General features: G+C 37.8%; 1 protein-coding gene across 2 annotated transcripts in view; it reads left to right on the top strand.

Moving 5' to 3' along the window:
- The first annotated feature begins 1,899 nt into the window (after positions 1-1,899).
- The window catches only part of LOC122549297 (cAMP-regulated phosphoprotein 21-like), a 361,656-nt gene continuing 337,604 nt past the window's right edge, over positions 1,900-25,951 (top strand). Inside the window, exon 1 of one of the 2 annotated variants that reach the window (XM_043688843.1) lies at positions 1,900-1,996. The gene's annotated coding sequence lies outside the window, so the exon portion shown is untranslated. The remainder of the gene's footprint in view (positions 1,997-25,951) is intronic. The other variant, XM_043688844.1, reaches the window with a different exon arrangement.

The following is a 25,951-nucleotide window of genomic DNA, read 5'->3' as shown; positions in this document are numbered from 1 at the left end:
GCTTAACAGACAGTAAATTCTTCAATGTATAATTTCAGTTACATCACACTGCAAATTTTTGCTATAAATTCTGTGTTACGATTGAGCCCTCCACAATTACCTGATGAAGGAGCGTCGCTCCGAAAGCTAGTGTGCTTCCAATTAAACCTGTTGGACTATAAACTGGTGTTGTGTGATTTTTAACTTTGTACACCTCAGTACAACACCGGCATCTCCAAATCAGTTAGCAAAGGAACTGAACTGCTGGTGGCATCACTCTGCATCACTAGCTCGCCGTCTGGTCAATTGCACTGAGCAGCTGGTGTAACTTTACCGATGGGAGACATGTTTTCTGCTGCAATTGAGACTTTTTTCTGTTTGGGCGTGATAGATAGGGAATTTATTGGGATTAATCCAAATTAAACTGCTGAGTTATGCCTCTTATTTTGCTGTTAAATTTAGTGGAATGCATCAAGACTTATTGTAATCACTAAGCATTTGAAAGTTAATGGCAGACATATTTAAATTATTTCCATAGGATGCAATGACCTATTGAAATTTATGGGGTCCGAAAAAGCTGAAAAAATAACAGTGTCTTCTCTTAAAAAATATTTTAAATATAATTTCATGTAAACATTACAACCTGGATACCAACTCAGCAGAATTGTGTTGTTTAGCTTGGGGCAGTATGGAAAACTCTTTGAATGTTTGTAGGAGATCCAGAACATTTTAATTCCTGGAACTCATCTGCCTGAATCTATTGGGAAGTGCTATAATGGCCATTTGGTAATTTGGTGACAGGGGCTGCTTTGGAAACCTTGAATTCTTAAAATCGTAAAATTATGGATGGCAGGTTGAAGGGCATCATGTTCATGGGGCAGGAGGGAAACCCAAGGTTGAATATTGGGCATGGAGTCCCAGGCACAACGGGGTACCAAAATAATCAACTGATTTGTGGGCCTGTCCCTGGTTCTGGATCCATTTGCTGAGAGGTTTTATTGGCAAATTGAGTATTGGTGAAACTGCAGTTCTTCATTAAAATTCCTTTGGGGTCAAAATTGCATTATTGGATTCCAATAGTTTAAATAATGCCTTTTGGTTACGTCAGCCATTTCAGAAAAGAAGAAAATTAAAGAATGCAGTAAGTGACATGATTGGCAGGAATACATATTTTACCACTGCCATGTCTGTCATCAGCCAGGATTCACCCTGGGAGGTATTTAACTAGGGGCCAGAATGAGGATTTATGATAACCAATGTTGTTTGCATTCCACAGAGAAGATATAATTGTGCTCTTATTTTATCTAGAAATTTTGAAACAAATGTTGTACTTTCAGAAGCGCAATCTTTTATTTTCTGTTTGAATATCACATCATCCAAGCTGCTCAAATGTTTATGTCCTGTTTCTTATTATCAGAAAGTAGATATTAATTAATCTAAAAGATTTGAGTCATTATTTGGAAAACTTGATAGATTAATGGGGAAATATAAATTCATACTTTAATATAATTTGGGATTAATCTAATTGCAATGAAATATGGTTTGTATTTACATTCATTCTTACTGAGCAGCATCAAACTCTGAAAACTGTGCTTTAGGAATAAGTTATAGTGTAAGTCTGGAAGTTCTTAATTTTGGACCAAGTTATCTTAAATAGCACTAATCTAGATTGTTACATTAGTATATTATATTTGTTGTAAATTACAGAATCTACTGCTTATCCAGAGGGTGCAAAGTTTTGTAAAACACAAAATGAACCCATTAGAGTTTTGTTTAAATGCACAACGAGGCAGCCTAGAGATAGCTAGGACTGTTCCACTTCAGTGCTTCAATGTGATTGGTTAACAGTAGTCAAATGGTTGATTGTCAGAATATGTTTCAGAACAGGTGCTAGTGCTGCATTGCACTTGGTATCTGGCATAACCTCGCGTCGCCAGTTTGGCATGGTCCACACTATTATATCAGGAAGGATCTGTATCTCTGTTAGTTTCTGAACTTCTATGTATTTGTCTATGAGGTGAGTGATGTTTGCTGTTATCTATGTTTATATTTAATTAGGAGCAGAGGAATTGGACAGGGAGTCATGTTTATTGAGATTAATGCAAATGTTTTTAAGGGAGTATAATCCTTAGTAGAGCCCCATGTTGTCATCTTGGAAGTCTGATCTCTAGAAATGTTCAGTAACAGTATCCAAGATCAGTGGCTTGGAAAGAGCAGATGTGGATATCTGTGTACCAGCAAGATCACTGCCAGTAGCGTGTAGATTGTTTCATATGTGTGTACTGTAGCTGATCTGTTAAAGAAGTTGAAAGATTCAATGGTGAATATACTCCAAAAATGAACCAAAATGTCTAAGTTCACCATATGTAATTTTGACTGTTCTTTTCAAATATTTAGAGGGATTTCTTTTTCAGTTTTGTTGAGTGTTATAATTCCTTCAAACTTAGTTCCAGGAAGTGGTGTGTCAGGTTAATATAGATCAGATCAACTCTTTCTCTAACTTCGTTTTTTAAGTATGTGAAACAAATAAATACTGGTATCCCTCAACGCATGTCAGTGAAATCAGTGGGTGATTTTGCTCAGAAGTACTGTTGATGACAATTATTGCCCTAGATATCTTTATCTTGGTAGTGTAGTACTTCATGTATTTTGTTTAGAAAGTTATTGGTTTGGTAGCATTGACCTTGTTATATAAGTATATTCCTGAATTTTAACATCACACTGCATGTCAGCATTCAGTTCATTCCTGTGTTGTGTAACATTCTTTTAGTTCTTGGATTCTAATGTATATATAGTGGTTTAAAGTGTTCGCCTGCTTTGATTTAGATTCAGACTTCCTTTGACTATAGATTGTTTGATGTGTTCTAGTTACATTTGAAGTCCAAAAATATAAGATGTACTAAGTGCGTACATTTATTTCCACCTCAGTTTCTTTGTTCACTCGAGTTTGTTCAGGGCTCTAATAAATGCAGTGAGGCATTCTTATTTTGTGCATGTATTTACTGGTTGGTTCTCCTTTGAAGGATAAGAAAAAGTTTTTGGCCAGCAATTTTTAATGGTTTGGGGTCTGCTGATACCATGTTATTAATGCAAACAATTTGTATGTGTGAAGTTTCACAGATAAGCTTGAAACAAATGTATTTTTGCAGGTTGGAGTGCAGAAACAAGTTTTCAGCCCAATACATTTACATTTAAGAGCAATCCTGTGAAAATCTAATTAGCACAGACATTGTTAATTCTAACACTTAACACTATCAGAACTATTCTTTTTCATGCCTTTAATTTCTTGAGCAGAAGTACTGAATGCAATGGGTTGAAGTCCCCTTCTGTACTGTGATAATTCTATAGTTCTGTAAGAAAACATTTTTCAATTTTGAAAACAAATTCATTATTTGCACACAATATGGAATCATGATAGTTATACAATGAAAAGTTAATTGAAATACCACATTTACCAGGAGAAGTCATCTGAATGTGCTTCACATAAACATTATAAAACAGAATATGACACCCAGCCAACTGGAGATAATAGAGCAAATATTCAGATTCTTAGTCAAAGATGTAGATTCTAAGCAACATTTTAAAGGAGGAAAGAGGAGTAAATGATTGTCATAGTCATACTCATAGACATTGATGGGTTTTGGGATGGAATTCCCAAGTTTGGGATTTAGGCTACTAGATGCTGCTCTGGCAGAGAAATTGAAATCCAGGTATAAGAGAGGAGGATTACAGCAGCTCAGATATCTGGAAGAGATTGTAGAGTTAGGAAGGGGAAAGCCATGGAGGGGCTTGTGAATGTTGTGTGAATTTTAAAGTTGAGGTGTTGTTTAATCATGAGTCAGTGTAGGCCAGCAAGATGAGGGGTGATGGGTAAATAGCAACTGTGTGTTAGTTATTGGTAAATGGAGTGTATTATTTCTTTGTTAAGATACCTTGTTTTACTCCTGGTTTAGCAACACATAAGGTTGAATTTTCTCATCTCTGATGTGGCATGTATAATAGTGAGAATTTTAAAATATCAGATTCTCGATATCAAGAAAACCTTTTACTGGTTTCCTCTCAACTGTAAATTATGACTTCAGAATCACATTATTGAGTGGCAACTATTTATTTCCACATATTTGTATTTCATTAAAGGTCCCGACTCATCTTAGTTATATGTCACTTCCAATTCCTCTCTCCTCCACTGAGAAACTAGACCTGTAATTCTTGCCCTGTAAACCCGGCTGGTACCTGGTGGCTGCAGTTTGCTGAATGTTTGTCTTGACCACCATGCAACTGCTGCTTCACACAATGTCTCTGCACACTCCTTGGCCTCTCTCCTCTGCAACCCTTTGTTTGTGCAAGTCAGCATTGGCAAAACACAGCCTCATCACACCATCCTGTGTGCTCTCAGAACCCAAAGGCCATTTTAAGCCTCCAGCTCTTTAAGTTTGAGCTCTAGGATATCAATGATTTGCATGCTTCTGTCCGATTACTTGTGCACAGGGACAGATGTGCTTCTTGTGTATCTACACAAGATGGTTTTGTGCTCACAGTGGCTCTCAGTTTGCTTTCTTCATGCTCACTCATTTTGGCACTCACTTTGACACTTCCAGATTTTGTATATTTCACATTGCATTTTGAATGGTTCTCAAGGACTTTTGGTGTTGACTTGTGGGCTGACAGCCTCTGGATGTCTTGCATTGACTTCTTAGCACACAGGGTTTTCAGGCCACCAGCTTCTGTGGCTTCCATCACTTCTCAGTGGAGAGGGGGAGATGCAGGCAGCCTCTGACCGTGGGACCAACTGATCAGTCAATCAACCAGTCAGGTAAGAGGTAGATATTTTGCTATATAGCACCTTGCTACGTTAACATCATACCAACAGCCAGTGCAGCATTACACCCAGCAAACACATCACATGTGCTTCAAGCAACTGGCCATGAGTGAAAGACAAATGGTAGCAGTCCTTAGTGGTGTGAAGGAGGAACTGTAGTCAGTCAGAAGTTACTGCCGCAGTCACTCATTCATTTGTCCCATTCTAGTCTAGGGGATTGGCAATGGTCAGTCAGGCAGCCTGTCCAGCCAGAATCTTGGGATCCATAGCACCGCAAAGTGAAGCCTGGGCCATGGTCAGTCCTGCAGGTTAGGCAAAGGAATTTGGGAGGTTGAGCTCTATGAGTTTGGTTGCTGTGGAGATATCAGTCTCAGGAGTGGGTGTCGTTATTGCGATCCATCCTATCAAATCAGCCCAGAGGATGAGCTATGGTTAGCCTGTGGACTTGGTCAACTCCATCTGAAATGATCTTCAGAGTATTGGTTGTTTGATAGAATGATGACAGAGATGGGAGACATTTATCGGTAGGAGTAGGGTGAGATATTGTAGGCTGGGACTGGAAGCTCTGGAAAAGTGAGGGGAGGGTGTTTCACAGAGATCACAGTAATTCTGGTTTTGACATGGAGAGTGTACAAGGCCAACAAGGGTATACGAATTTCCAAAGGCATAGGTTGTGGGGATAAGCTAACAGCTATGTTAAGGAAATTGACGAAAATGGGGAGGGGGAGGCTGAAAGATTATAGGGGCCTCAAAGACAGCAACATACAAGGGAACATGAGGGACTGATATTTGCGCATCGCAGGCACACAGTCTGTAACTTGCTCACACTGAAAGAAAGCTGGAACCTTGCCATATTAGATTGAAAAATTTCATAAAATGGCTAACAACATGGAAGGAGTAAGTTACTGTATATTTTTCTTCCAGGCAGATTAAAACTCTTGGAATTGAAGGCCCTATCAAGGGCAATTGCAGTAATATATCTCCATAATAGCAATGCTACCCATTCAGCTTCAATTTTAATTTCATCAGCAGTCAGTCATTATACACGAATGTGGGTTAAAAATTATAAACACGACCATGATATTGTGCACATTTAAAAGCAAAATGCGGCGGATACAGGAAACCTGAAACAAACACCGAGAATGCTGACTATTTCAACATGTCTAGCAGCATCTGTGGAGAGGCAAACAGTCAACATTTGTGTCCAGTATGACTCTTTAGGATATTCAAGTTGAAGACAGTGTCTCAGTCGAGGAGTCCTTCAAAACTTTCTCTCCAGCGAGAACTCCCTGTCTTTTGAGTTCTTCTTCATTTCACTCTTCACTCGGTCTTCATTCTGGAAAAAGAAGACGTGGGAAGGAATTCAGGAAAAGGGACTGAGGAACTTGTACAGTTTGACATAGGAAATGGGAGGCTCGGAATGGCTTAAAAACAGACAAATCGCCTGGCCCAGATGAATTGCATCCTAGGCTACTGTGAGAAACATGGTAGCCAATTGCAGGGGCTCGGATACAAAGTTTTAATTCTTCTCTGGCCACGGGAGAAGTGCCAGAGACCTGGAGGATGGCTAACATGTTTCCACTTTTCGGGAAGGGTGCTGGAGATGAACCACAAATTATAGACCAGCGAGTTTTGAGATAATGGTAGGGAAACTGTTGGAGAAGATTCTGATGGAAAGAATCAATATCTGCTTGGAAAGGCATGGGTTAATTAGGACTGTAAGCATGGCTTTGTCAGAGGGAGGTCATGCTCAAAAAATATTTTAGAATTTTTCAAAAATGTGATCAAGTGTGTAGTTGAGGAAAATTCAGTTGTTACATCAATTTTAACAAAGCTTTTGACAAGTCACACATGGGAGATTGATTGAGAAGGTTAAAGCACATAGAATTCAGGGAAACCAGGTGAGATCAGAAATTGGCTGAAGTAATAAGAGACAAAGAGTTGCGATGGAAGACGATTTGAGTGACTGGAGGTCAGTGTCCAGTGGTGTAACCACAAGCATCAGTACTGGGACCTGTATTGTTTGTCACATAAATAAATAATGTAGATGAAAATACAGGGGGTTAAGCAAGTTTGCAAATGAAGCCAAGCATGGTAGGGTGGTTAATTGTGAAGAAAATGGCTGTAAGTTACAAGCTTCAAGATATAAGTGTGTTGGTCAGGCGAGCTGAGCAATGGCAAATGACACTTAACTCTGATAAGTGCGAGCTAATGCACTTTGGAAAAATAAATAAGATAACAGAGTATTTAATGAATGGCAGGACACAGGGTAGCTCAGACGAACTGTGGGATCATGGGGTAATTATTCATAGATCCCTAAATTCAGCACAGCACATGAATCGGGTTTTAAAAAGACATAAGGGACACTAATTTTTATCAGTTGTGACATAGAGTACAAAAGCAAGGAGGAAATGTTGGAGTTGTACAGAATATTGGTTAGACCACAGCTGGTGTATTGTGTGCAGTTCTGGTCTCTTCACTACAGGAAGGATATGATAGCACGAGAGGAGGTACAGAGGAGGTTCATCAGGATGTTGTCTGGCATGGAGCAATTGGGCTATAAGGACAGACTAGATAAGCTTGGATTGTTTTCTTTAAAGAAGAGAAGGCTGAAGTGGGACAAGATTGAGGTGTATAAGATTGAGAGGTATGGGGGGGCGGGTGAGTCGGTAGCAGCTGTACCCCTTGGTTGAGGAGTCAATCATGAGGGGCATAGTATTAGGGTAAGAAGCAGGAGATTCAGAGGGAATTTGAGAAATCAGAGGATGGTGGCTATCTGGAGTGGGAAGTTAGTAAGGTCAGAAAACTTACAACCTTTAAAAAGTATTTGAATGAGCATTGCCTCTAGTGGTAGCTATTGTTGGCGCAGACTTGATGGACAAAAGACCTTTTCTGCAACCTATGACTCTGACTTCCTGTTTGACTCAGTCAGACTCGTACATAGAATCCGGTCAGTGTGGAAGCAGGCCATTTGGCCCAACAAATGCTTACCAATTCTCCAGAGAGTAAGAGTAACTCATTGCTTAATATGCCCCCTAACCTACACATCCCTGTACACTATGGGCAATTTAGCATGGCCAATCCACCTAACCTGCACATTGTTGGATTGTGGGAGGAAGTCCACGCAGTCACAGGAGAATGTGCAAACTCCACACAGAGAGTCGCCTGAGACTGGAATCAAACTCAGGTACCTGGTGCTGTGAGGTAGCAGTGCTAACCACTGAGCCACCATACCGCTTGTGCCTTCTTTGGCCATGTCAAAGAAACCTTGGATGTTATTGGTGTGCGCATGGTGCGTGATGTCCTGAGCTCTTTCTAACCACTGTTTCGTCTTAATGTTTTACTGTCTTCAGGCACCTATGGAGCTGCTTTTTTCTTGAGCCATGCTGTATATTCCAGTCAATTAAAGCTTGACACTTATCCTCAATTAGTTTCTGTAATTCTTGGGGGTCATTTTCATCAGTTTAGTTATCATTATTCTTGGTAGAGGGACCAAGGAATAAAGACAGCCAGCTTTATCATTTAAGTCTCAAATTGCTCAGAACAAATTTTCCTAAATTCTGATTAGCCTTCCCATTAAAATATTAACAATATCTTGCACAAAACCAAGTTGTCATACTTTCAGTGTTTTATGTTTTTATTTAAGATTTCCAATATGTGCTGTAATTTGATTTTGTCTTGAAGAAAACTGAAATCTTGCTTTCTCCATTAGTCAATTCAAATGTTTCCCTACAATTTTGAATTCTTATTTTGAAATGTAACATTTTACTGTAAGTATATTCAAGGAATGTTTTCATACAAAAAGTTTTAATTGGCAACTTATTCTGCAACAGGGCTGTCAAAGAAAATAAATTGCCAGAGTAAAATGTTGCATTTCCATTCTTATTAAGTGCTACATGCGTAATTAGGTTGTCAGTATATTATCAATGAGTTGACACACATTTGTTACATTTGTGAAGTGTTTCTTTCTTCCACATACGAGGTGTTCGTTATGTGCATCTGCACATTTTCCGCAAAAAAGAATCAGGCATATTCTGGGTATGGATATCTGAAATATAGCTCCATAATTACAGAAAGGAGGTGATGACTATTGCAATTGTCCTCCCATTGGAATGACAAATGTTTTATGTTCCTTCCCTTCCATTATGAACTGTGGTGTCTTTTTGTTTAACTAGCTAAATATGATCTGAAACATTTGCTTCCTTTGAATAAATTCAACCATCTGATTGCAAGATGCTGTTATTCAGCATTCTTACTTTGATAATATTGTTGAGTTGTTTCTTTTTTCTGTTTGTTGGTTCCCATTTAGTTAACATAATTGTTGCCTATGTAGTTCTCTTCTCTACAATATTGGTTTTTGGATTAATTAAAATTCTTGGGTGATCTTTACAAGCTAGATTTTTTACACTTGGCTGCTCTACACTGTCTAATCTTACACATAGTCAAAAAGTGTGGCGCTGGAAAAGCACAACATATCAAGCAGCATCCAAGGAGCAGGGGAGTTGTAATTTCAGGTTGGAAACTTTTATCAGTCCCAATGAAAGGTTCTGACCTGAAACATCAACTCCCTTTCTCTCCTGATGCTGCTTGACCTGCTGTGCTTTTTCCAGCTCAACTCTTCATCCATTCTGATTCTCTAGTGTCCGCAGTTATATCTCCAAGCTGGTCTCAGACCATACTTTTAAAAAAGTATTTTAAAAACCCATCTGGCTCACTAATATCTTGTTAAGGAATGAAATCTGCTGTCCTTTTTGGATCTGACCTCTATGTGACTCAAGTTCCATAGCAATGTTGTTGATTTTTAACTGCCCAGAAATCCATTCAGTTCAAAAGTGATTATGAATGAGAAATGAATTCTGGAATTGATAGTGTTGTCCATATCCCCTCAAATAATACAAAAAACTCACAACGAATTGGTGAGGTCATCTCTGAAATAGCCATGATTTGGAGATACTAGTGTTGGACTGAGGTGACCAAAGTTAAAAATCACACAACACCAGGTTATATTCCAACTGGTTTAATTGGAAGCACTAGGCCTTCCTAGTGGAGAACCTGGTGTTGTGTGATTTTTAACTTTGTACACCCCTGAAGTACTATGTATAGTTGTTGCTTCCTTAGCTAAAGTTTGACATATTTTCCCTGAATTGAGTGCAATGAAAGTTCACGAGACTGATTTTGTGGGTGAGAAAATTAACCTCTGAGGAGATATTGAATAATCTGGGCCATGTTCCTTATCATTTGTAAGAATGACAGCTGATGTATCATCACTAACACATATATTATTCTTAAGGGGTTTGATAGCAGAGATCCTGAGAAAGTGTTTCCTTTGGCTGGAGAATCAAGAACACTGGGTCACAGTCTCAGATTAAGGTGTCGACCATATGTGATGAGGAATTTCTTCACTGAAGAGGTTGCAAATCTTCAGAATTCTCTACTCTGAAGAGCAGTAGAAGCCCAGTCATTGAGTACATTCAAGACAGAAGTCGATAGCCTTTGGATAATTGAGGGAATTATGAGGATGTAGAGAAAGTGCAAGAAAGTGAGTTGAGATAGGTCACCCAGAATTCTATTAAATGACAGAATAGTCCACATGATCATATGGGCTTCTCCTGTTCATATTTTTTGAGTTGAGTTGATTGGCTATAGGAAGTTCTGCCTTGTGTAATGAGATATATTTTGTGTTTGCTTAGATGTTAATGCAGTTTGTACTGAATATGATTGTTGAGGAAAAGTAGATTTCTAGTGTTTTAATAATTTTTGTAGAAAAAAAAGCTAGAAATAATCAAGAGGATTAGCAAATTAAGCAAATTAGTTTCTTCTTCAAAGTGGCTTTAATCTGTAATAAGAGCCACTTGAAACATTTTTTTTGTTTGTCTAAATTGGACCTTGGGAACTAGCTATTGCTGCTATTGTTTTTGTTTCTTTCTCTCTATAACCTGCAAGCAGATTTCTGGATCTGGTTTTACTTCAGGATATGGAAGATGAAATTTTTTTGATCTACATGTCTGTTGTTGGGATACATAAATTGATTATTCCAGTTTAATTACAGAGGCTTTGGTCAAAGTTACCGAAATCACTTGATGCAAATGAAAAGTCCAACATTAAAGTCAGTTTGAAATGGTTATTTTGAACATTACATGAATAACTTCATTGAAATTCTTGACAGTTTGACCATTCTACATTTTTTACGCATGTATAAGAAGAGGCAGGATGAGTTATTTTGGGAAAGGGTCAAATCAGGTGCTGAATGGGTTTTAGCACACAATTTTCATCTTAATTGCAGATTGCTATAATTCAAAGTTGACTGGAGCTGCTAAAACAAATACATGGAGGTTTGTCGCTCCAGCACAGATATAAAGCAATTTTCTAGAGCTGTTTATGCAGGCTTCATGCATTTTCTTTGACTGAGGTGTGGAGAATGTTGATTGACACATAATGGCAAGTCAGAGGATAGATCAAGAATGCATGGAGGGGGCTGCACAGATTCTCTGACATGTTACGGAGGACTTGATGGAGAAGGCCCAGTACAGGAGCTATGTCCTGTATCGTTATGGGGAAGAGGTCCCTGTCTCTCCCTATCACAGCAGCTTGGTGTCCCACTCACATTTCTCTGGAGACCCAAAGGTCCCTTTGCAAGATGCCAATAAACAACATTACCTTGTTGTTCCATTAAAATAATGCATTAAACCGCTTTCTTTCTGGTCACAACCACAGAATATTTTGGATAAATATTGAGTGTTCTTGGATGCTTAAAGGAATTGCACCCAAAAATGTCTCAAAAGAACATCGATCATAATAGAGCAATCTTCAGTGTCCTGGCTTACATTTGTCCCTCAATGAACATCATTAAAAACCCAGATTATTTGGTCACTATGACATTGTTCTTGATCAATGTTTGCAATGCTACTACTTTCTTGTATTGTAACAATGACTACTTTTCAGAAACATTTCATTGGCAGGAAAATAATGCCTGGGGGGAGTAATTAAAAACACAAATCAAAAAAGTAATTTTATCTTGCACTTGGGATACAGTGGTATTTCTGCTCAACGTACCATTTTGGGTTATAGACTCCTTAGTTCCTGAAGTTACCCCATTGACTCATACATATGAGTGCATCATATATTAAGAGAGCTTTATCATACTTCCGCACGAAGATACTTTTTCTTATGATAGCTTTTTTTTAAAAGCCTAACCCTGACCCTGGAGTCTTTTGAAGATGTATTCTTTGCAGCCTTCTATTTCACATTGAAATGTTGTACCTTAATGCCTTCATCAAAAAGACATACAGTTCTATGAGCACTCATGATATTTCTACTATCGCTGATTTGTCAAGCTGTAGAAGCAGAGATTTCCTTCAAGTAAATACAAAAAGGACAAAGGCTTGCCTCTCATCACAAATATTATTTCCTGGTCACCAGTTCCATCCTTCTCCCTGCAATTGATTCAGAGAACATGCAACTTCAGTGTTTTGTGTGACATTGAAATGAGCTTTTGTCCACATATCCACTTTGTCATCTGGACTACATATTTGTACATTACAATGTCTGACTCCAACTTATAGTCATGCTTTCAGCTGTCTTAGTCATAATCTTTGTAATTCCCTCCAGAAACTTCACCACATTTCTAACTCATCTCTATTTTAAATGCTCCTTAAAAGCACCTCTTTCAGGCTTTTAGTAATCTCTCCTGTTTTACTCATTGGATTTGGATATCATTTATTGGCCATCTCTCACCTTCCATGAGAAGGTGCTAGTGAGTCATCTGCTAGAACTGCTGCTGAGTGAGGAGTTCCAAGATAGTGATCAAGCAATGATAAGCAAAGGTAATGGAAGAAGCTTGGAACAGTTTGCTATGTTAAAGGCACTATATCAATGCACTTGGTTGTTAATGTGTCCAGAGAATGTGTTTGAGTCAGAATAATTAGAGTCAGAATTGACCAACAGAATTACTCAGTTCACTGCAGAACTGTAGCTGTGCCATTATCAGTAAACTCCCAAAGGGAACTTGGAACCCTGGAGAAAAAGACTTCATGGCTGATCATGCCATTTATCCAGATTTTGTATTGGAGTTCTTTTCTTATAAGAATGTTTGTGCAAGTACAGTTACATTAGATCTTTAGTTTCGCTTCTCCAAAATGAGTCAACTTTTCTACTTTCAAAGCTTAAAAACTGTCAGTGAATATATGGTATTATGTATTGTCTGAATAGCAGTGAAATTTAATGCATACTGCAACTGTTTAACAATTGTTCCACCTTCACTAGCTTTCAGCAGGGATTTGTACAAGTCAATGAATTTTGAATCTGACTTTTTATCATATGGCCCTAAAGATATTTTGGCCTTGTTGAATTTCTTACGATATTATGTGATCACCTTGTTGTTTGTAAATAAGATGCTGATTGTGTTTATTTTGGAAACTCTAAATTCTGTAATGCACCATTGTAATAAAAATCTACTTTACTATTTATTAATTCAACTTTGCATTGTACAATGACTCCCATTCAAACCACTGTATTGTATTGTAGCTATTGTAACCTTGGTTCAATGATTCTTGATGTTTGGTATTGTTTCAAGGAGAATTGTGGATGGGAGCAGCATGTAAGGATTCAAATGATTCATGATAGTGACTCCAATGAGTAAATAAGACATTTGGCCTCTGAAGACATCAAACAAATAACTTCAAATGTGTGTGGGTACTGGTTCCTCACAGGAAGATTCACTAGTGCTGTTGAGGAGAGGGATGGAAATCAGACAGGGAGCTCATATTAGAGGGGAGCAGAACTGGTGAAATGAAGTAGAAAAGTTGTAAGTGAAAATAGAAGACAAGCAAGCATTAAATAGAACAATAATATGTAATAATATTTAAAAAGGGGGATGTGATGGCCTAATAGTATTATCACTGGATTGTTTACCCAGAAAAGGTTCTGGGGACTCGGGTTTGAATCGCTCTCTGGCAGATGGTAGAATTTGAATTCAATAACTACCTGGAATTAAGAGTCGAATGATACCCATGAATCCATCGATTGTCAGGAAAAAGCCATCTAGTTCACTAATGTCCTTTAGGGAAGGAAACTGCTGATCTTACCTGATCTGGTCTGCGTGTGACTCCAGACCCACAGCAAAGTGGTTGACTCTTAATTGCCTTTTGGGCAATTAGGGATAGGCAATAAATGCTATCTGGCCAGTGATGCCCTCATCCTGTGAATTAATAAATAAAGTAATTTAAGCATTAAAGGCATTCTACCTGAATGCATGTCATATATGCAGAAATTCAGATAAATGGACACTTAATTGTTATTACAGAGATGCAGCCACAGAATGACCAAGCTTGAATACTGAATATTCAAGAACTTTTAACATTTAAGAAGGATAGGCAAAAAGGAATAGATCATATTGTAGCACTCCTAACAAGCAAATGGGTCAGTATGTTGGTAAGAGAGGATCTTAGTCTGAATGTTTAAGATTTGGAGTCTATTTGGGTGGAGCTAAAGAAAAGGAACAACAAGCATTGGTGGGAGGTTTTTTTTATAAGTCACCAAACTGTGGTGGTACTGCTGGGCATGGTATATATATCAGGAAATTAAAAATGTGTAGAATAGTTGCAACAGTAATAATGGGTGACTTCAATTTACGCACAGACCTGGTTCGTCAAAGTAGCGCTAATGCTGTGGAGGAAGAATTCCTGGAATGTATACAAAATGGGTGACTGGATCAGTACATTGAAGAACTAACTAGGGACTGGGCTAATTTGAATTTAGAGTTATTGAAGAGAATATAATTAATAATCTTGATGTAAAGGACCCGAGTGAAAGAAGTGACCAATAAAGATGGATTCTCCATTATGTTTGAATGCAATGTATTTCATTTTAAAAGTATGCTCGTAATTCTAAAATAAAAAAGGTGTAATTGGCAAGTTGGCTATGATTTATTTGCAAAATGCACTAGAATAATTGACAATAAAGAGGCAACAATTAGTAGTTAAATAAATTTTGCTTGGCCTACAGCAGATATACATTCCTATAAGGCACAAACATCTGAAAGGAAAGGTGCATCAATCATGTTAATTAAAGAAGTTAAAGATAGCATTAGATCAAAGGAAGTAGCTCATAAGGATGTCAAAAGGATTGGGAGTAATTTAGAACAAGCAAAGTTGGACCAAGAAACTGATTGATTGAGAAAAGGAAAAGAGAATATGATTTCAAACTAATGAGGAACATAAAGGCAGACTATTAAACTCTTTTACATATTGTAAAAAAGGAAACAATTAGCTCAGAGTAATGTGGCCCATCGCAAGTGGAGACAAGTGAATTTATAATAGAAAACAGGGAAACAGTGGAGAAATTAAAATTTGTGCCTGTCTCCACGGAAAAAGTTATAGAAAACCTCCCAGCAATAATAGGTGACCAAAAAACTTGAGAAACTGAGGAGATAAAAATAAATTAATATTCGAAAGCAGGTAGTACTTGAAACTGGATTAAAGGCTGATAAATCTCCTTGACCAAATGAACTTCATCCCAGAGTGTTAAAGGAAGCCCCTAGAGAGATAATAAATTCATTGATGGTTGTCGTTCAAAACTCAATAGATTGGAAAGCAAATGTCGACTCATTATTTAAAAAGATAGGAAGAGGGAGAGCTGTAGATCTGTTAGACTCGTGTTAGTAGTATGGAAAATATTTGAACCTATTATAAAGGGTGGGACAACTGGACATTTAGAGAAGAATGGTAAAATTGGGAAGAGTCAAGATGGATTTATGAAAGGGAAATCATTCTTGAGAAACCTTAGATAATACTTGTTGCATTAACAAAGGAGAACCAGTGGATATGTGTACTGGATTTTCAGAAGGCTTTTGATAGAATCCCACCCAGGAGGTTTGTAATTAAAATTAGAGCACATGGGATTGGTGGAAATATATTCGTACAGAAATGAAAATCAACTAACGAACAAAAATTATTGAGTAAGAATAATCTGATCATTCTTTGGCTCACTGGTTGACACTGGTGGGATATTGAAATGGTTGGTCTACAACTGTTCACAATCTTTGGTTGAAGACTGGTATCTGTGACGCAAATCTCTGAATGAAACAGAGATGGGATGATCCACGCAACAATTCTGGCTGAAGATTGCTGTGCATGCTTTAGCCTTATCTTTTGCACTGATGTGCTGGGCATACCAACATTGATGGGGATATTTAGAGGTTCCTCCTCCAGTGACTTGTTTAATTGTCCATCACCATTTGCAACTGGATGCAGCAGAACTGCAGAACTTAGATTTGATCCATTGGTTGTGAAATCACTCAATTCTGTCTATCACTTGCTGTTTATGCTGTTTGGCACAGATGTGGTTCTGTTTTGTAGCTTCACCAGGTTGACACCTTTTACATGTATCTGGTGCTGGTCATAATGAGCCCCCCCACACACTTCAGTGATTCAGAATTGATCTCCTGATTTGATGGTAATATCAGAATGGATGATATGCAGCGTCTTGAGGTTACAGATTGTGTTGAAGTATGATTATGCCCTTGCTGATGGCCCACGAGATCTGTTCAAAGTCTGTCCCATATGGTGATAGAGTCACAATGTACAATGTAAAATATTCTTAATGAGACTTGGTCGCCACAAAGACTGTGTGCTGATCTCTTTTCCTGATACAGTCATGGACAGCTGCCTCAACAGCTGGCAGATTGGTGTGGATGAGGTCAGTATGTTTTTTCCCTCTTGCTGGTTCCCTCAGAATTTGGTCCAGTCCCAGTCCAGCAGCTTTCAGGACTCAATAAGCTCAATCTGTAGTACTGCCACCAAGCTGCTTTTGGTGGACATTAAAATCTCCCATCAGGAATGCATTCTGTGCCCTTATCTGTGAGACAGTTCTCCAACTTTTGGCACTGGCCCCCTGATATTGATAAAAAGGATTTTGCAGGGTCAACAGGGCTGCCTTTGCTGCTGTTGTTTTTGGTTCCGAGGTTGGTGCTAGGTTGTCCATCTGGTTTCTTTAATTTTTTGAAACATTGTAATGATTGATACAACTGAATGTCTTGTTAGGTCTTTTCAGTAGGTAGTTGACAGTCAACCACATCGCCCGGGCTAGGAGGCACATGCAGGCCAGGTCAGGTAAGATCAGTAGTTTCTTTCCCTAAAAGATATAAAGATGGGTTTTATTGACAATCAATAATGGTTTCATGGTCAGCATTAGATTTTTTCATTTCAGATGTTTGTATTGAATTCAAATTTCAACCTAGGTCCCCAGAACATTACCTGGGTCTCTGGATTGGTAGTCTAGCGATAATACCATTACATCTTCTTCTCCCATGGTTCTTTATTCCCAATGCTTCAAAGCATAAGAGGTGACTTTATTATAACTTAAAGATTCTTGCAGGGTTGACAGGATGAATCTAGATGAGATGGTTTCCTTACCAGTATGTACAAAACCAAAGGATATAATATCAGGAATAATATTTTAAGACTGGGAAAAGAAGCAAGTTCTTCAATCAGAGGGCAGTGAACTTCTGAAATTCTCTACCCAGAGGACTGAGAGCTTAATTATTGGGCATATTCAATATAGAAATTGTTGGACTGAGATCAGAGGATACCATGTGGAATGATTAACAATGATCTAATTGAATGGCATAGTGGGCTTGACGGGCTGAATGGCTTACTCCTGTAAATACATTCTTAAGATATCAGGGAATTAGCCACAATGAATTAGCAATGTGTTACCTGGATGTTTAAGCTCAAATCATGGAAGGTTAGAGGGAATTATTTAAGATGTTCACTTCCAAAAATGATAAGAACTGAGAAAGTAACATAATTTAGTTGATGAAAAATAAATGTTTCTTAAACTTCTTGGTTAGGTATCTCCTCAGTTTAAAGAAAAGTTAAAAGCTGGTAGTCATATGATAAAGTGCATTGATTCAGATATGGATTTTAGATTTTTATATTTTTAGAATGGAATCTGAGTCTTAAAATCATACCATATCATTTAAAATTTATAAGTGACTTTATCCTTTAGTAGAGTTTTTATTTCAATATTGCATTAGATTGCATTTGATGCCAATACTTCACATTAATGATGTCCAAACTGTAAACTCTTGTCACTCAAGTCTTGGCATTCCAACACTCCTTGCTTGGACTAATGACAATTGTTTAGGCAGTGCATATGTGAATCGCTTCATTAATAAAGCACTGATCTGTAGAGTTGGGTGGATTGTTGGTTTTTATCACAGAGGACATCACAGAAAACATTGAACTCTCCAGAGATACCATGGACTATGGGACACAATAAGCAATCTGTTTTGTTAGCCATCTACATCCTTGCACTATCACCAGCAACAATGTGTATCATCTACAGGGTACATTCCAGTAACTCATCAATACCTTTGATGGCATATTTTAAACATGTGACTTCTACTATCTACAAGGACAATAGCAGCAGTTGAATGGGAGCACGATCACCTGTAAGTACCACTTGAAGCCACGTGCCATCCTGACATGGAACCATATCACTGTTCCTTCACTCTTACTGGCTTTAAATCCTGGGAGGCCTTCTTTGTCGGCAATTTGGGTGCACCTACCACAACATGGTTTGCAGCAATTCAAGAAGTTGGCTCACTAGTCCCTTCTCAAAGGCAATAGAGATGGGCAATGTCTGTTGAACCAACAAGCGGTGTTCATACCCCATGAATAAATAATGATCTCACCTTATTTCCAAGCAGCAAAATCATCTTGTCATATGTTATGTAGTTCAATCAGGCAGCAATGCTTTCAGTACTGAATGTTAAAAACTTTAAAATGAATTAACTAACTCATACAATTTCAGTGGGGTTAACTGAATTGCTCTGGTAGACAGCTAACATGCTTGTAGAGGATCATAAGCATTTTGTGATTCTGTGTTAATAGCTAGTGAATTTTGGATAGTCGACCATTGTACTATGCAGTGAGTTGCATGTAGTCAGATTCTATTATTTGCTGTAGGCTTTCTTAGTCATGTATTTGTTTCTTTTGAACTTAGTGTACATTAAGGGTCAGAAAGGGCTTTTTTTTAATGCTGTTAACTCATGGATAAATTCTAATTAAAAACCTCAAGATCAATCTGTTGGTGTCAGCAATTTGAGATATTTGAACATTAATAGAGTTACACCATGGTTTACACCATAAAGAATAACGTCTGAACATCCCTGTTGCATACTTTTTCCGAACCAAGAAGGGATAGCATTTCAACAGAGTTATTGATTATAACCTCAGCACTTTATGCTTACTGAAAAAGAAAGAACTGCAGATTACTAAGAATTTGAAATTTTCAATTATCTAAGATGACTTCAGTTACATTTTTAAATGTCTGTATACGTAAGCTATCTGAAAATATTTTTAAATGTTCAATTCCGAGATTGTTCATATCATACATCAATAGTATGGTTAGTTGAAAGTTTACACATATCTTTAATAGATTTCACTCATATCTGTGGACATTCAGAGTATTGGTGCTACATTGGGAGCCTAAAGGGAAGCATTAGAAACTTGTTCATCATACCGCTATGATGGAAGTGTCAGCTGTTTGAAGTATATGAGTAACACACATGTTGGCAATGGTCTTGAGCTGACGTGAGTTGAAATGCCACTGATCTATGTCCTGGGTTTAGCTATTTTTAGATAGAAGCAGTATAACCAATTCCTGACAGTGGGCCTAATTTCTGCCACTAGATGTTGCTGCAATGTTTCCGGTGACAAAGGCTCAATAGGAGAATTTATGTGCAGCAGCAAACGCATAATTTACTGGAAAAGCTCAGCAGGTCTGGCAGCAACTGTGAAAAGAAATTGTTTTTTTTTTATTTAGTGCTTTAAACTGAGGAGATTCTAAATCTCCTGGTTATATATTTTTACTTTCCCCCTACACTATTGCCGAATGGCAGTAGGTGCTTATATTTACCCCGGCAGCCATGTTGTGTGTGTGCGCAGATTTGGAGTTAATGTTTTGGGTTCGATGATCCTTCCTCAGAACTGGGGGGTGGGGTTGGGGGGTGAGCCTGAGCCAGAAGTAGTCACTGAGGAATGCGATGTGGCTATTGAAAGGAGTTTTAGCAAATACTTAGTCAAACACCAGGAGCAACAGTGAAATTAATGTCAGTGGACAGGAAAAAAGGTTGGAATAGAAATCCTGTTGAAGGGAGGGCAGAAATTTTTCAAGGGCATGCATGGGAAAGAAACGTCAATGAGTTAAATACCAAATAAAAGCCAAAAGAACAGTGGATGCTGTAAATCACAAACAAAAACAGAAATTGCTGGAAAAGCTCAACTGGTCTGGCAGCATCTGTGAAGAGAAATCAGAATTAACATTTTAGATCCAGTGACTCTTGACAATGAACACAATGTTGTCCTCTATGCCACACAGTAAAATGTAAACTGCTTCAAATGAATGTGAACATCTTTCTGCATCGAGGTGGTCCCTTTCCTCCTGACTTGAGACTTATAAGGACCACAACTTGCACCTTAATTGTGACTTAGATGGTTCTTCTAGTCTCAGTGGCGATGTGCCTCATCCTGACTTGTGATATACAGTAGTCACTCTGTACCTGGAGGCGGAGAATATGTTCCAGGACCTACCACGGAAGCCCAAAATCGTGGATCAGAGCAAACCCTTTCAATTAAATGGGAAACGTATCTTCCTGGCAGCCTCTTGATCCCTGTTTCTGGAACGCTCCCCATAATATGATCCGGCCATGGTAAACTGCAGGTAACTGAAACCATGGAAAGTGATTCCATGGATATGGGAGTCACCCCATACATTAATAAGTTGCTCTGAAATTTACAAGTCAGGACCAAGAAGCTCACGAGTGAGACAAAAAATGGTAATTTTGGAGAAGTTAAAGAGGATAGCTATAAACTGCAGGTGGTTATTAATACTGGTCAGGTGGCCAGAGCAGTGTCAAATAGAATTCAATGTGGAAAAATGTAAGGTAATGCACTTGGGGAGGGCTAATATAGCTAAGTTAACACTATAAGTGGTAAGGCTCTAAAAGCAACTAAAGATGAGAGGGATTTTGGTATCCACAGTCACACACTCCCTGAAGGTGGAATGGGAGGAAGATAAAGTGGTGAAAAAGATGGGACACTTGCTCTTATTAATCAAGGCATAGAATACAAGAACAAAAAGATTATGTTGGAACTGTCCCAAATGCTGGTTAAGCTACAGCTAGAATATTGTGTGCAGTTCCTAGTCACCACATTATTGGAAGACTGTGATTGCAGAGAGAGGGTGCAAAGGAGATTTACCAGGATGCTGCCTTAGCTGGAAGATCTGATCTATGAGGAAAGGTTGGATAATCTGGCATTGTTTTCCTGTATGGAGAAGGGTCGTGACACAGGTGGAGAAAATTATGAGGGACATAAATAGGGAGGATAGAAAGCACTGTTTTCTATTCATGAAAGGGTCAACACCAGCAGGCACAGATGTTTGGGAAGAGGTAAAATGTTAAGAAGAGTAGTGAGAAGAATTTTGTTTTACTGCGGGTATGGGAATCTGGAACACATCACCTGAAAGGATAGTTGAGTCAGGAATTATTGTAATATTTAAACAATATTTGAATATTCACTTACGTTGCTATAGCCCCCAGGTTTATGGACCAAATGATGTAAAATGAGATTAGTGTAGTCAGACCTCTGTTGGCTGTTGTGGACACAATGATGTGATGGCCTCCCTCGGTGCTGTAAGTGTCTATGAGAGGCTCATGAGAGTGCATTGATTCTGAGTCATGTAAAGAGAATGCACCTTCCAGGTGAGACAGGCTGTGAGAATGTATATTTTTCTCTTTAGTCTTCTGATATTATTGAAGGTTGTTTCAGTGGATTGCCTTATAATCTTATGATATCAGATTGCGGTGTGATCCAGAAAATAAGGCACTTATTTTATGAAATTTTGTTCCCTGCATTGAGTATCCTCCATGATGATCATAATCGAGAATTTAGAGATGACCTCGTTTTTTTGTCCAAATATTCTCAATGCACCTGAATGTTTCAAAGCTGGAGGCTATATTGTAGAATTAACCCTTTCTATAAAATCCTATATTAATTTTTTAAAGGGATCTCTCTGTGTTCCTCAGTTAATTGAGGAGCTTGTATTGTAATGGTATATTTGAGATGTTGAGAGGTGATACAGTCTTTATAATCCATTTTTTTTAAAACAAATGTCAATGAGAGTATTGCAAGTGACTTGAATTAAAGACAGAGGTAAAATCTTGTCTTTGATAGATGGTGATGAGCTCCCTATTGCTAAGCTCACAGTGGGATCAATCACTGTACAAATGTTGGTCCCACTGATCTGTGACACTACATTTTACAACACAAACCTACTCGCTTTCTGTTATGCAATGCTTTCAAATTTGGCTTATCTATATTTAAAGATTATGAATTGTTTTTCTTCCTTTGATGTAAATGTTAATGTACTCCACCTGAGATAACTTCACTTTAATGGAGTTTAAAAAATTAACACAGGAAACAGGTAGTGAATGATTCAATAATATGGGAAAGCAATAATAGTACAGATGAAGAGAATGTAGTGATAAGTATAGGTGCCAAGTTGCTGATGACATCTTCCTTCTCTTTTAATATATTATATCGGGACAAATTGTAGGTCTGTTCTAAATTTGATTTATGCATTTTTGTGCCAGGCACTGTTAATTTTTGTAAGATTTATTTATTGTTCTTTTTGAGATGGTTTTAACATATCTGTAGAATATTTGGTTATGTCAGATGTAAAAGTGATAATGTTGACGAGTGAATATAAAATGTTATACTTCATGATTTTATTTTCATGTTACAATTGCACCAGTGATTTTATAATCATAATGTAGTATTCGTTATTACAGGGATTACTGCTACTGGTGTGAGCTTCATAGATGCAGCATTTGAAGCATAGTTAGCAGCACAAAGGCTACATTGGGGATTGCTTGTGTTATTATTAACAAGCAGGAGAGAATGCTGTGTTTGGCTGTGTTTACTTGGATGCAGAGCTCCACTCCCCAGCCAATAAATCTTTTAATGTTTTGGAAACACATGATCTACTTTTATCAAACATTATGAAACTTCTGCTTAGATTTATGATGCACCCAGGAAGGCCAACATTTCCAACCGACCATGGAGCCACATGGTGTCAAGTCAAAGCAATGTGCTGGCAAATCAGGTCATGGCTTTACACTGCAGAGGATGAAGCATAACTGTTTCTTTAGCACTGACACTTCTTAAAATCATAACTGCACCTTTCTACAGTCATTGAGCCACATCTTATTGAGTTTATGAGCATTTGTCAAATCCACGAGAATATGCCAGCTTATTTTCCGAAATTCATTGACTTGTAATTCTACTACTTAAAGCAAGGATTGAATTTTCTCTTCTAACAAATGTTTGCTTTCCTTTTTCCCAGAGAATTACAGCTTTCTGTGTAATGGCATGATCACCTTGCAAGATTTACTCCTTCATTATCACTGCTATTTTGAGCTTTTAGAGACAGGCAAGCATTAAAGAATAGAAATAGAATAATCTTATTAAAAAACAAACATGTGCTTTTAAAATAATTTAAAACATATTTCAAATTTGACATTAAATTTCATTTCTGGTATTTTTAATTGAGCTTTTAAAATAATTTTTCACATGACTGCATGACTTGTCAGTGTTTTATATTATCTAAATTACGATTTTAAGAAAATCAATTGTACAATTATTTTTAGTCGACAAATTGTAACTTTTATTGGATTGAGAGTGGGTTACTGTTACCAGAAATCTTGATTATGGCTGCCATCAACATTGTGCTTTATCTTTTTGGCAGAAATTTTAAAAAATAGCTGCTGTAGCTGAGATCCCACTTGTACATGTCACTGCCAAAACAAGATTTCAAAAAATAATGTCCTTCATTATTTTAACTGGCTTAAAGATTAGTCACTTAGAAGTAATTAGGTTAGTTGCCACTTCAGATTCTTTGAGTATTGAGCAAAATTTTAAATATTCCCCTGCAAAACAACAAGCAAGCTATTAAATACAGTGATCATTTCTTTAATTAAAAAGCTTTCTACTTTCTTTTAAGAAATGGGGCAATTTGCTGTTCAAGCTCCAATAACATGATTGGGCAACATTGAAGAACTCACTGGGGAGTCAAAAACAAGATAGATCGTAGAAACATTAGGTAGCAAACTTAGTAGGCTAAAAATTGACCATGCTGCTTTCTGGACTGCAGGGATTGTGATTCACCATCTAGCCACAACAATTCAGGTGGAGGTTAGCAATACACAAATTTCACTCCCATACACTTCCTGGCTCACCCCAAACAAGGTCTAAAAATTCAACTTTTAGCCTTTAGCATGGCACACATCCGTCAAAAGAGCCACTTCAGTACGTAGTTGGTCTTATTACACATTGATATCCTTGAAAGGATTATTCTCATAAAAATTGATACCAATATTTTGGTGCATTTTGAAATGAACTGTTGTGATCTATGTCCCACAAGCCACCTGAATATGTTTGCATTAAACTAAGATTGAGTAGAATTTTAGTCTTTTGCATTTTGTCATTTGCTTTGAGCTTTCTCATCTGTATTCTGTGGATTTATTTACCATAGCTTTTGCTGAAGAAATGCTGTATTGCAAGATAGTTGAGTTGCTGATGGATTGAAATGATTTGAATAATCTCTGAGCATTTCTGTAATAATGTCTGTTCAGATGTAAATCCAATAAGGAAAGCTTTCCAAGTCCTTCCATTTCCACACAAGGTTACTAATAATTTTCTCATTGGTGAAAAATGACAAGTGAATGAGCTATTGTGAGGATAAGCTTGACAAATAGTCTACTGACAGTTAACTGAATAAAGGGATGGGCAGAGATTGTATTGAGAATTACATAAAAAAATACAATTGATGACAGAATACCAGCAGTTATTTCACCTAGCCTGATTTGTTTGTGAGTCCAGCTTTACAGCAATATGGTTCACTCTAATTACCTTCTGAAATAATGTGGTAAACCAGGTGGTTGTATCAAATGATTCCAGAAAGCTGGAACATATGACATTCATTTCCATACCACAAGGACAAAGGCGCACTGTATGTAGTCAATCCTGTATACTCCTCCTTATCTGGGGTCTTTTGCCAAAATTGGGAGAGATGGCCCACAAATTAGTCAGGTCTCAGCCTGATAGTCATCTTCATTAAATCCATCCAAAGTATGGCTTCTTAACCTTTGCTGATCAGCCCCTTCAATTCCCACTTGCCATCACTTACCCTTCCAGAAAACCCCATTGCTTCTTTATATTCTCAAGCTGCTCCATAGCCTCCCTCAACCCATATGTCTATGCCCAGTATATCCTACTTCTGTGCCCCCACACTGTTTCATGTCCCACATGCCTCCTATAGATCCCTGCACTGAGTATCCACTATGCACATTATGCATGAGCCCTGTATTTCTATTGGGAAATCTTTAGCGTTCTTGTGAAACTGTTAAAATACTCAAGCAGTTCTTTGAACTCCACTTCATAAAATGTTCAATCCTCTAAAATGGCCATAAATGTCTCAAAATAGCTTTTGATGTCCTTGGTAGTTGTGTTGCCTACACAGCTGAGTTAGTGTCACAGTGGATGGAGGTAGATCTTCCAACATACTCAGTTTGGCACCCACTCCTTCTGTTTCCAGCTAGGGCCTACTTTGGGAGCTAATATCCCTGACTCCAATCCATCCATTCCACCCTATTGTGAAAATAACATGGGTGGGCATTATTGGGAAGGAGGTGGCACCACTATATCAAGAAAACTTCTGACTCCAACTTGTACCTGAAAGGAGAAAATCTGGCCATCATTTAAATAAATTCTTATAGCTTCAAATGAGTGCTACAAGCTGCTAGCTTGTCAATTTGGGCTAAAATTCTTTAAAAAAATTAAAAACAATTTTTTATGTTACTATTCAAAACCCAGGATCATTATACAGGATATTCACTATAAATTTGTATGTAGCTTTCCTGAATGTCCCCAAGTTAGGTCAAATTATGTTTTTTTTCTGAATCTATAATTAGCTTTGAGCTCAGCTGGATATACATAATTAGATTTCATTGCACAACTGTGCCAGCAAAGCCTCCAGAACTGAATCCATTAGAATCTTTGAAGTCATTCAAACAGCTCAGAGATCTACTTC

This window comes from Chiloscyllium plagiosum, chromosome 4, assembly GCF_004010195.1.
Source record: "Chiloscyllium plagiosum isolate BGI_BamShark_2017 chromosome 4, ASM401019v2, whole genome shotgun sequence".
Classification (NCBI taxonomy): Eukaryota; Metazoa; Chordata; class Chondrichthyes; order Orectolobiformes; family Hemiscylliidae; genus Chiloscyllium; species Chiloscyllium plagiosum.
Note: the sequence above shows the minus strand (reverse complement) of the source record. Positions and strands in the feature narration are given on the sequence as shown.